At 40.0% G+C, this 12451-nt stretch overlaps 1 pseudogene across 1 annotated transcript; it reads left to right on the top strand.

Moving 5' to 3' along the window:
* The first annotated feature begins 253 nt into the window (after positions 1 to 253).
* LOC149189867 (phosphomethylpyrimidine synthase, chloroplastic pseudogene) lies at positions 254 to 7753 on the top strand (annotated as a pseudogene). The gene is made up of 4 exons (XR_016255612.1): positions 254 to 295; positions 490 to 768; positions 5476 to 6983; positions 7073 to 7753. The product of XR_016255612.1 is annotated as a phosphomethylpyrimidine synthase, chloroplastic pseudogene (transcript).
* The last annotated feature ends 4698 nt before the right edge of the window (positions 7754 to 12451 follow it).

Genomic DNA, 12451 nt, shown 5'->3' with positions numbered 1-12451 from the left:
GGTTACTTACAAGTAATTTTTCAACTTGCTATGACTGCAAAGGTCTCCCTAAGATCCGCAAGGAATGGATTGAAAAACGTGAAGTGAATGGCGATTAACGCTTCACTCAAATGTATTATGCAAAAAGAGGGATTATAACTGAAGAGATGTTGTTTTGTGCTTTGAGAGAGAATCTTGATGCTGAATGTTAGTTTGACAACGGTTTTTCTTGGGTAAATGTAGTTAAACGGTTTATGTAACGGGTAGTTTAGTTATGTATGTAACGGTAGCTATTCACGAATATATTGAATGCCATGTAGTGTAAAACTCATTGTTCAATAAAACAGTCCGATCCAATTTCAGTTGAGCATTCGATTTCCTCCTATTCTCTGTTTCTCTTTGAATCTGTCTTGCTGTTCTCTGTTTATTTCCTTCATCTGTACAATAAGTGGTATCAGAGCCGAGGTGTAACTGAGAGAATCTGCCTGCGTGCTGTGAGTTGAATAAAAGGCCGAGGAGCTGTCCGTGGCGAGAGACCAGAACGCTGAGAGAATCTGCCTGCGTTGGAAACCAGAACGTTGTGCTGAGGAGCTGTCCGTGGCTGAGAGACCAGAACGCTGTGCTGAGGAGCTGTCCGTGGCGAGCACTGTGGAGGATTGTTGTTGCCGTTCCAGTGCTGGTGCTGTCCCTGAAACCCTGCGTGAAGAGTCAGAGGAGACAGATTGTTGTGTATTAAGATGCGTGAATCTGCCTGAGATCAGAGCAGCAGCAGATTGCTGTTTTTTTCCAGTGTGTGACAGCAGCAGATTGCTGTTTTTTCCTTCTTTGCGGTGACAACATAAGGAGGAGCCTGCTTGCAGCTTGGCGTGTGGAACCGCGTAGTTTTTTTTTTTCTTTATTGAGAATTTTTTCTCTCTCAGAAATTTGCATTTGGAGGATAGCAAATCATAGAAAACTCAGAAATTTTTTAATTTGGAGGAAAGCAAGAATTATTTTTCCAAGAAATTCAGAAATTTAAAGGGTGAAAGGAAACAAAATTATTTTTCCAAGAAATTCAGAAATTTAAAGGGTGAAAGGAAACAAAGGATTTGAAATTGGTTTTCTTTTTCTGTTTGATTTGGGGAAGTTTTTTTTTGGGAAAGACTGAAACCCTAGGAAGGAGGAAAAATGGCCAAGATGTCGAATGCAAGATTCGAGGTGGAGAAATTCACCGGAAAGAGCAATTTTGCTGTTTGGAAACTGAAGGTTAAGGCTCTGCTTGTGCAACAAGGGTTGCACAAGGCATTGGATGGGGTTACTAAGAAACCCACAACCATGACTACTTCTGGGAGGACTTGGATGCCTGAGCTCTCAGTACCATCCGGTTATGTCTAGCGGATTCGAGGTGGAGAAATTCACCGGAAAGAGCGATTTTGCTGTTTGGAAACTGAAGGTTAAGGCTCTGCTTGTGCAACAAGGGTTGCACAAGGCATTGGATGGGGTTACTAAGAAACCCACAACCATGACTACTTCAGACTGGGAGGACTTGGATGCCTGAGCTCTCAGTACCATCCGGTTATGTCTAGCGGATGAAGTTCTCTTCAACATCGTTGAAGAGACTACGGCGTCAGGTTTGTGGGAAAAACTTGAAAACCTTTATATGACAAAATCATTAACCAACAGAATTTATCTGAAACGACAATTATACAGTCTTCGAATGAAAGAAGGTTCAAGCGTTGCAGAACATTTGAATGTTTTTAATACACTAATTTGTCAATTAACAGATATGGAAGTCAAAATACAGGAAGAAGATAAAGCCATAACCTTGCTGTGTTCTCTGCCTGAATCATGGGATCACTTCGTAACCTCAATCAGCTTCAGCTCTGCTGATTCTTTGAAGTTTGAATCAGTCGTGGGAGCTCTTCTGTCTGAAGAAGTGCGAAGGAAATCCAGCATTGATACAACTGCGTCAGAAGCCATGGTCGCTAGAGGACGCTCAAAGGAAAGAGGAGACAAACCAAGGGGGTCTTCCAGGTCGAAATCGAAGGGCAAAAAGTGTAAGGCAAAATGTTGGAACTGCGGTAAAGTTGGACACTTGAAGAAGGACTGTTGGAAACGGAAGGATTCTGAAAACCTGAAGAACGAAGCGAATCAGGCTGATTCAGGTATTGTAGACGAAGTTTTATCTGCTGAAGAATTGTGTATGATAGATGAAACTTCACCTGAATGTAATGTCTCTCAGAGTTTTGATAGCTGGCTGTTAGACTCTGGTGCTTTGCATCATATGTGCCCACATAGAAATTGGTTTACTTCGTATGAAAATGTAAACGGTAGTTCTGTGTTTATGGGTAACAATATGTCATGTTAGACTGTTGGGATGGGAGATATCAGGATTAAGATGTATGATAACACAGTTAGAACATTAACTAGTGTTAGACATGTACCTGATTTGAAGAAAAATTTAATCTCTTTGGGAGTGTTGGATTCAGATGGTTATAAGTTTACAGGTCAGGATGGCGTCTTGAAAGTCTTCAAAGGTGCCCTTGTGGTTATGAAGGCAGAAAAGGTCGGGAATCTTTACAGGTTAAAAGGAAGTACTTAGGTCGGTGAAGCAGCGGTTGCGTCAGAAAAGGAAGAAGCAGGTACTCGTCTGTGGCATCAGCGTTTGGGTCATATGAGCGAGAAAGGTCTTCACACACTGATGAAACGTAAATCTCTTCCCGGTCTGAAATCCTTGAATTTAGATTTCTGTAAACATTGTGTGTATGGGAAACAGTGTAAACAGAGATTTAAAGTTGGCAATCATAATAGTAAAGATGTTTTAGACTACATTCATTCTGATCTGTGGGGGCCTTCCCCTGTTATGTCATATGGAGGTGCATTGTATTTTTTAACGTTCATTGATGATTACTCTCGTAGAGTTTGGGTCTATATGCTAAAAAGGAAAGCTGATGTATTCAATGTCTTTAAACAATTTAAAGTAATGGTAGAGAAAAGAACATGCAAATCTATTAAATGTCTAAGAACTGACAATGGTGGTGAGTTCATTTCTGTTGAGTTTGAACAATACTGTAAGGATGAGGGCATTGTTAGACACAAAACTGCTGTTTATACTCCTCAGCAAAATGGTGTTGCTGAGCGTATGAATCGGACTCTTATGGAAAGAGCCAGAAGCATGATCAACAATGCTAACTTGCAAAAGGAGTTGTGGGCAGAAGCAGTATCTACTGCTTGTTATTTAGTTAACAGATCACCTTCAGTAGCGATTGATTGTAAAATTCCTGAAGAAGTTTGGACAGGTCAGTCTTGTGACTATTCTCATTTGAGGATATTTGGCTGTGATGCTTATTCTCTTATTCCGAAAAATCAGTGTTCAAAATTAGATCCAAAGTCGAAATGTTATGTCTTTGTTGGGTATGACTATGCAGTGAAAGGATATAGGTTGTGGGATCCTACATTGCGGAAGATAGTCATTAGTAGAGATGTAACATTTGATGAATCCTCTTTGTTAAAATCAAATGTTGAAAGAGTTGAACAGGAACAGGTATCGCCGTGTCAACGAGTTCAGTTGGAGGCTAGATCTTTCGGTGACAGTCGAAAGGAAGGAGAGACTTCTGGAGACAAAGGTGTTGAAGACACAAAGGAAGCCGTTGAAGCTTCTGAACCAGTGCAAGTTTCTGAACCAGTTCAGTAACCAGTCACTCTGAGAAAGTCAACAAGGGAAAGGAAAACTCCCAAAAGGTATGAAGATTCTGCTTCATCTTTTGCTTTGGTTACTGAAGATGGGGAATCGTCTTGTTATCAGGAAGTGATAGATGATACAGATAGCGAGAAATGGAAAAAAGGCTATGGAAGAAGAAATGGACTCCTTAGCCAAGAACAATACCTGGGATCTTGTAGAGCTTCCTGAAGGGAGAAGTGTTGTTGGATGTAAATGGGTCTTCAAGCTGAAACGGAAAGTTGATGGTAGTATCAAAAGATATAAGGCGAGACTGGTAGCAAAAGGGTATTCTCAGGTTGAAGGTATAGACTTTCATGAGATTTTTTCTCCAGTTGTAAAACTTGTTTCTATACGTACTGTGTTGGCACTAACTGCGTTGCTTAATCTTGAGTTAGAACAGTTAGATGTTAAAACAACTTTTCTACATGGTGATTTGAACGAAGATATATATATGGAACAACCAGAAGGTTTTGTACGAGGTCGCAGCGGAAGATTAGTTTGCAAGCTCAGGAAATCAGTGTATGGTCTGAGGCAGTCTCCCAGACAATGGTACAAGAAGTTTGATTCCTTCATGGTGAGCCAGAACTTTATAAGAAGTGAGTATGATCATTGTGTGTACTTCAAAAGTTTCAATGGCATATTCATTATCTTAGCTTTGTATGTTGACGATATGCTTATTGCAAGCAAAAGCATGGAAGAGATCAACAGGTTAAAGGCTCAACTCTCTAGGGCATTTGATATGAAGGATCTTGGAGCAGCAAAACATATCTTGGGCATGGAGATACACAGAGACAGGAAAAATGGTAAGCTTTGGTTATCACAACAGAAGTATGTGGAGAAGGTACTTGAAAAGTTCTCTATGAATAATGTGAAACCTGTTAATGTTCCTCTAGCTTCCCATTTTAAGCTTTCTTCGGTTTTGAGTCCTAGAGCTGATGAAGAAAAGCAGTATATGTCTCATGTACCATATGCAAATGCGGTAGGCAACTTAATGTATGTGATGGTATCTACAAGACCTGACATTTCACATGCAGTTGGAGTTGTCAGCAGGTTCATGGCAAATCCAGGTAAAGAACATTGGCTAGCAGTGAAATGGGTGCTTCAATATCTAAGAGGCACAAGAGATCATTGCATCGTCTTTAATGGTAGTGAAGGATCAGTCTGCGGATATGTAGATGCTGACTATGCAGGTGATTTGGACAAAAGAAGATCTACTACAGGTTACGTCTTTACTCTTGCAGGTGGAGCAATTAGTTGGATGTCAAAGCTTCAAGACACGGTTGCATTGTCCACTACCGAAGCTGAATATATAGCTGCTTCAGATGCCAGTAAAGAAGCAATCTGGTTAAAGGGTTTGCTCAATGAAATTGGAAGAACGCAGGAGAAAGTGAGTGTACTTTGTGACAGTCAAAGTGCTATTCACTTGGCCACAAACCCTGCCTCTCACAGCAGAACCAAGCACATTGATGTGAGATATCATTTTCTGAGACATGTAATCGATGGTGGCAAAGTAGCTCTTAAAAAGGTCCATACACGAGAAAATTGTGCAAACATATTCACAAAGCCAGTTACAGTAGAGAAGTTGCGGTGGTGTTTAGCTTCTCTTGGCTTGCAAGAGAGATGATGAATGGGAAAATTGTTGTCAAGGTGGAGTTTGTTAGTTTGACAACGGTTTTTCTTGGGTAAATGTAGTTAAACGGTTTATGTAATGGGTAGTTTAGTTATGTATGTAACGGTAGCTATTCACGAATATATTGAATGCCATGTAGTGTAAAACTCATTGTTCAATAAAACAGTCCGATCCAATTTCAGTTGAGCATTCGATTTCTTCCTATTCTCTGTTTCTCTTTGAATCTGTCTTGCTGTTCTCTGTTTATTTCCTTCATCTGTACAATACTGAATTTGTTCGTTCCGAGGTTGCTCGAGGCCGTGCTATTATCCCTTCTAACAAGAAGCATCTGGAGTTGGAGCCCATGATTGTTGGGAGAAACTTTTTGGTGAAGGTCAATGCAAATATTGGAAACTCAGCAGTCGTAAGCTCAATTGAAGATGAGGTTCAAAAACTACAGTGGGCAACCATGTGTGGGGTGCTGATACTGTTATGGATTTATCCAATGGTCGCCATATCCATGAAACACGTGAGTGGATTTTGCGTAATTCTTCTGTACCCGTTGGTACGGTACCAATATATCAAGCTCTTGAAAAGTTTGATGGAATTGCAGAGAATTTGACTTGGGAAGTCTTTAGAGAAACTTTGATTGAACAAGCTGAACAAGGAGTTGATTACTTTACGATACATGCTGGGGTTCTTCTACGCTACGGACCTCTGACTGCAAAGCGAATGACTGGAATTGTATCTCGAGGAGGGTCTATCCATGCAAAGTGGTGTTTGGCGTATCATAAAGAGAATTTTGCATATGAGCATTAGGACGACATACTTGACATCTGTAATCAATATGATATTTCCCTTTCTATTGGAGATGGCTTGAGGCCTGGCTCTATTTATGATGCAAATGACGCTGCACAATTTGCAGAACTTGCTACTCAAGGCGAGCTCACTCGTCGTGCTTGGGAGAAGGATGTGCAGGTTATGAATGAAGGACCAGGCCATATCCCAATGCATAAGATCCCCGAAAATATGGAAAAACAGCTAGATTGGTGTAATGAGGCCCCATTTTATACCCTTGGCCCCCTTAGAACGGATGTTGCTCCAGGTTATGATCATATTACCTCAGCTATTGGTGCCGCCAATATTGGGGCACTTGGTACTGCGTTGCTATGTTATGTAACCCCTAAAGAACATCTTGGCTTGCCCAACCGAGATGATGTGAAGGCTGGTGTAATAGCATATAAGATTGCTGCCCATGCTGCAGATTTAGCAAAAAGGCATCCATTTGCTCAAGAATGGGATGATGCTTTAAGCAAGGCACGCTTTGAATTTCGCTGGAAGGATCAGTTTGCATTGTCTCTGGATCCCACTACGGCCCAGGAATTCCACGATGAGTCTCTTCCAGCAGAGGGTGCTAAAGTAGCTCACTTTTGTTCCATTTGTGGACCAAAGTTTTGCTCCATGAAAATAACTGAGGATGTTAGAAAGTATGCTGAAGAGCATGGGTATGGAGATGCAGAAGAAGCTATAAAGCATGGTATGGATGAAATGAGTGCCGAATTTCTTGCCGCAAAGAAAACAGTCAGTGGGGAGCAGTGGGGGGAAACTGGAGGAGAAATCTACATACCCCAGCACCATGTAGCTGAAGGAAAGAATACACTCTCTACCTGATGGGCTTGTGTTATAAAGATAGAGGTAACTAGAAATTTCTTTTGCATAAGAGTATATGTAGAATAATGGCTGATCATATTCCTAGCTTTTAACTCGTGTTAATCTGTTTGCAGGTCTTTATGCCACTGGAGACATTCAGTTGTGATGCACTCAAATAAATCGGGTTTAAAATATTTACATTGTCAATAATTTGGTGTGTTATTTTTTAATTTTTTCATGATACCATTAGATGGGTAACATTTTATTTGATCACAAGGCAATCAAACAATGGAGACTCTCTGGTGTGAAATACATATTTTTAATTCAAAGAAAAGTTTGCTTTATTTATTTATTTTTTCCACTTTTCCATTTACAGCCTTAAATATACACTTGCTAATTGGTTCGGCACCAGGGGTGCTTGCCCTGTTTACACCGCTAGCGAAGCTGGGGTTGTTGACAGGAGCAGGCTGAGAAAGTCCCTTTGAACCTGAGCAGGATAATGCCTGCGTAGGGAGTGTGCTTTTATTTTTTCTGTGCTTGCACAGGGTGACCTACTGTCGTGGTGACTACTTGAGGGCATCTTTCTTCCTTTGGTGAAGACCATATGGGGTACCTCCTAAATGCAATTAACGGCTTTTTTAAATTTGGGGAAGTGATGATAGATTTAAATTGGTGATGCATATGTTTCCAGGATCAAACAAGTTTGTTTCCAGGATCAACCAAGTTTCGTCATCGATTAAATAGTTGCAGTTCATATTGTCATGTTACATTGGGCGTAAGCCCTAAGTTCTTTCTTCATGTGCATACAACTGTCATCGTTTCCTGACTCTGGTTCTGTCTTACAGAAAGGGCCGTTGTGATATTTGCCTTCAAGTCTTGACTGAGTTAGTCCATGAATATGATTCTATTATGATTGTATTGAGGTAGAAATAAATTGATTCAGTGTTTTTTTTGCAAACTTCTTTCAATAATTTGTGCATTTTTTTGAAATTTTTTATCAATTCATGAGAGTTAAGACAACACCATAACTAGGTTGGTGTTTGGAATCCATTTGCAGTAGTCCAACCCGTGTTTGTAGGATGATGCAAAACCAGTTCTTACTCATTCTGGTCTTGATACTTATTGTATAATATGATGTTTTGATGGTTATCTTGCATGCTATTTCAAACATGCAGTATGTGCAAAGTCAATTATAATAGGAAATCTCGAGTATGGAAACATATTTGCTCAAATCAGAACAACTAGCGCATTATCCATTCGTTTGGTTGAGAAACAACATTGAGTGCAGTAGTATGTTCAGCTTATAATAGGGATTGAGTCCAGTACTTTCATCTTTTAATGGGGACTAAGAACTGAAATAGTCTGAACTTTAAAGATCTCATTGAATTTCTTCTGGAGATAAGTCATATCTCTGTGAGTTTGAATTTTCTTGAATTCTCTGTAAGTTCGAGGATGGAAACATGTTTTCTCAAATGAGAACTGGTGCATTGTACTTTGATTTGGTTGGGAAACAACATTGATTGCAATAGTATGTTCAGCTTATAATTGGGATTTAGTACGGCAGCTTCATCTTTTAATGTTCAGCTTATGATTAGGATTGAGTACAGCAGTTTCATCTTTTAATGAGGACTAAGAACTGAAATGGTATGAACTTGGAGATGTCATCGAATTTTTTCCGGAGATATGTCTTATCTCTGTAAGTTTGTTTTTTCTTGAATTTTTGCTTTTTTGTGAGGTTTCAAGCAGTTTACCAGGTATACTGGAAGTCCAAAAACTAGTCATAAAATGCATCTTGTTTGCTATCTAACAGTAGTGGTAAGATATATGCAAAGCTATGACAAACTGAGGCCACAATAAACCTCTGGGTTTAAGTAATATCTTAACCAAGATTCCATTCTTGCAAATATATGCAAATCTATGACAAACTGAGGACACAATAAACTTCTAGGTTCACGCAATATCTTACAAACTATTACAAACATTCTTGCAAATCTATTACAAACTGAGACAACGATAAACAAACGTCTGGGTTTAAGCAATATCTTGACCAAGATTCCATTCTTCTTGCAAATTATGACAAACTGAGGCAGCTATAAACAAACCTCTGGGTTTAAGCATAATCTTAACCAAGATTCCACATCAAACCATAACTTAACCAATATTCCATTCTTGCAAATCTATGACAAACTGAGGCCATGATAAACAAACCTCTGGGTTTAAGCAATATCTTAACCATGATAAACAAACTTCTGGGTTTAAGCAATATCTTAACCAAGATTCCATTCTTGATGTCATCTGCCCCTCCTGAATGGTAGGTCTTAAAAAGGAATATATCTGGTTCAAGTCCATAGCAAGTTTGCAATTTTGTTGAATAGTGTTCCAGTAGACCCACCTGTATGGTATGTCTTAAAAAGGAGTGTGGCTGAGCGCAAGTCCAGGACAAATTTGCAATTGTGTTGAATAGTGCTCCAGTACCACCTGTATGCCACACTCTTAAAAAGGAGTGTGGCTGAGCGCAAGTCCAGGACAAATTTGCAATTGTGTTGGATTAGCTCTCTCATAGACCACACATTTACATTGACGGAAGGCCTTGTTGTCAATTATTGAGCCCAATTTTCGTTATCTAATTTCTTCAGTCAAGAATCTAATTTATCAATGATTGAGTTCACTGTTTGCCCATTTTATTTATCCAATGATTAGAAGATTGATAAAGGGTATTATGGATTTGTGACTTGCCTTTATATTTCCGAAAACCATAAGTATGGTTGATACTTCACTAGATCGAGGGTAACGAGGTGGATATACAGTTTAAATGTTTACTGTTAACCAATTAAATTAATGTTTCAAACCTCAATTTTCCAAATTGGGTTTTTTTGCTAAAACTGCTCCTAGAAGTTGATTTCTTCAAAATTTTCACTCTAAAAGCACAGAGATGGATGAAAAATATATAGTGATCCAATTTGGATCACATACCTCCTCATTTTGGGAGGCTTTTGGTCCCCAAAATATTTTATTTAATGAGGTGATTTTTTACCTTCTCTTTAGAGTATCATCTAGTTTTTTTTGGAAGCTGTCTTTTCAATCTATTCTGACAAATGTCATGCTTTCCATATCTTGTTGTTCTAGACCTTTTATGCAAAATTGTATCCTTTATCAACTCTGCCTAAGTAGGTGGGGTTAAGTCCTCTATGGAAGGAAAGACCTGCTCCTCTTCCTAATCCAACATTGATGGCTCATAGAGTTTAAGATTTTACACATGCACCATTGAGTAAATGCTCATGTATAGGGATACACTGACTTTCCCAGTATCTTGAAAGGACCATATCATAAAGCTTTGATTTATTTATTAGGACCTTGCAGCGTCTCCTTGTTCAATTGTAACCATACTCTGTTTCTCACTCTAAATATTTTTTTTGTTTTATGTTGATCATGCATGGTCTTGTACTTTTCCTATGAATTTATGCAATATCCAAAGGTCCATACATAATATCCAAAGGTGAAGGTGGAAAATGTCTAAAATAAGTTTCAAATGGGGACTTATCAATAGAAGCATGGGCTTCACGCTTCTCTATTATAATAGTGTTGTATATATACTAGACTTCCATCCCAAGTCTTCGGATGCTTTTGATGGTAACCCCATAAAAGTTACACCAAAGTCACATTGACTACTATTTGCCCTTATTTCTATTGATGGAATGTTGTATATCTCTTTGAATTTGTGTCCATTTTCTCCCACATTGTAATTCAAAATGCACTAGGAAATCTAGTATCATAGTCTAAAATGATGTTTCTTGGTAGTCCAAAGTGCACTTAGACCTACCCGGATGCGGGTGCTCCCTCTAGGTAACAATGCAATACCTCACCGATACAACAGCTGGCTTCTTTGCTGGCAGTCGGGCGTGCTGCAAGGTACAGGGGGTAGATAGCATTTATACGCTCAAGGCATTGACATTTACTATGGAGCTGTCTCGAAACCGGTTTTATTTCACCTCGCGCATGGCAACAATGAAGGCGCATGGGCTCTGGGTACTGTTATCAAGTCATGGCATTAATGCCTCTTTGCTCTTTAATACAATGCCGCTCCCGTCTTGCCGCATTATGCTGTGTGTCTGGTGCGGAAGGTTCCAGGAATTTTATAGAATTCCCTCCCTGCTATGCCACTGGAGTTCTTTCTGCCTGTATAAGCTCTCTGTGCCCGCAATCATAATGCGCAGGCATGGCATTCCTTGGCGAGGCAGCAACTATGGTAATAGAGGAGGTCGAGCATATCCGGCTCCCTCGACTGTTAATCCTATTTCTGCAATTCCGCCATCTCCTCTGTCGCTGGAAGCTGAAGGGGCTCGTCCGAACAGCTCGTTTCAGACTTCCAGTTTTTCTTTCCAGAGTGAGGTCAATAGGCCTATTATTACTATCAATTTCACTGTTTCGGTGGTAGAAGAGGAAAGGAATTCCTCCAGTTCGGCTCCCTCTGATAACGACCCCTCTCAAGATGACAGTATCCTGCTTGGGGATCTGTCAGGGCATGTGTATCGTGCGGGTCGTCAGCATGAAGACCCTCCGGCTCCTGAACAAATTCAGCCACCGCATTTCGCTAAGGAGAATGCCTTGGTTCAGGACCAGAACCCGAATTCGACTCCAGCGCAGATAGAGGGACCTTCTGGTGGTCCTTCTCATGGATACACTCGAATCCTGCACCTGGTTACTCATCCCAACGGCGAGCCAGTGCTAGACGAAGAAGGTGGTGTAACCTGGTTAGCATCGCCCAGTCCGGAAAGGGAGGAAGCACCACCATCCCCGAATCATGTCGGCTCAGAACAGTAATCTCTGGCCGTGTGGCCATCCTCCTCTCATGTTTTGTATTTTTGCTTTCAAGGTCTGGGATAGGAAGTTAAATGCTAAATACTGGCATACCCTGTCATCTGTTTTTGTCCATTTCAGAGACTTTTTGGTTCTAGTTGTCAATATAGGTCCAAAATTCCACAGGTATGCTACATATAGTATGCAGGGCCTCAATGTAATCGTGATTGATGTGCTATATGGTAAAATCCATGATTTTCCAGTTGAGGACTGGCTGAGGCCTCCTCTCGAATTGTAACCTCTCTGTACATATTTTTATTTTCTTAATAGATTTAGCTTTTACCGAGAAAAAAAAAAAGTGCACTTAGACCTGGCTCAAAACCAAGTTTGTTGCTTTTTGCTTGATGATAGTCTTTTTGTAGTGCACGAGAACACACATCTTTCTAGACCTATCAACTATCATGAATAAATAGTCATGTTCCTTCTTGGTTGTTGGTAAACCTCCCATAAAGTCTATGGAAATGCTTTCTCCATGATGAGTGGTACAAGTAAGGATGTTATAGACCTTGTTTCCTATTACTATGCTTGTTGGTATAACAAAGCATACATTCTTTTATGAACATGGCTACATCTTCTTGCATCGTGGGCTAGTGTGCATACCTTTGCCAATTGGGAATTGACATCCTTACACCAAAATTTCTTACAACCTTGGATGC

This window comes from Pinus tabuliformis, chromosome 3_1, assembly GCF_031772625.1.
Source record: "Pinus tabuliformis cultivar Carrire ecotype Pingquan chromosome 3_1, CPIR1, whole genome shotgun sequence".
In the NCBI taxonomy this organism is placed as follows: Eukaryota; Viridiplantae; Streptophyta; class Pinopsida; order Pinales; family Pinaceae; genus Pinus; species Pinus tabuliformis.
This window is presented reverse-complemented; position numbering and strand designations above follow the sequence as displayed.